Source organism: Arachis ipaensis, chromosome B7, assembly GCF_059453495.1.
Source record: "Arachis ipaensis isolate K30076 ecotype BB chromosome B7, ASM5945349v1, whole genome shotgun sequence".
Lineage (NCBI taxonomy): Eukaryota > Viridiplantae > Streptophyta > Magnoliopsida > Fabales > Fabaceae > Arachis > Arachis ipaensis.
Window position 1 is genome coordinate 72,053,615 of NC_142442.1, and position 587 is coordinate 72,054,201.

Genomic DNA, 587 nt, shown 5'->3' on the forward strand with positions numbered 1-587 from the left:
ATGGTCATGACTACATGTGAAAAGTTCACCAATGGAAATATAGAAAGTGCATTTGATGACAATTAAATGCAAGGTGTTTATTGGCATGCAGGCAAAGGCATGAGTAGCATAGATCAAGCATTTAATTTGTTAAATATGTTATCACTCGTAACAAACTAACCATCACGTTTGTATTGACAATTAAATTAAATTAATAAAATAGTAAAGGGAATTTATGAAAAGCAAGTATTGAATAGTAGAATAGAATAATGTAGAAAATACATAATGCCATATGGGCTTTTTCACAAACACATAGCATGCATGATGAATAAACTATTGAAAATAATAATTTGAACATGCAAGCAACCCTTTAAAAAAAGTAATATATAATTGCCAAACAATTTTTGCAACAATCCACAAGCATATAATGAGAAATAATGACTCAAATAAGTTCAAACACCAAAGAAAAAGAAAGAAAAAAAGAAAAATAAAATATGGATAATGAAAGTAAAAAGAAAAGAAAAGAAGAAAACATAAATTAAGAAGAAGAATAGAAAAGTAAGAAGAGAAGAAGAAAAGAAAAACCTTGATAATGGAGATGAGAGAGA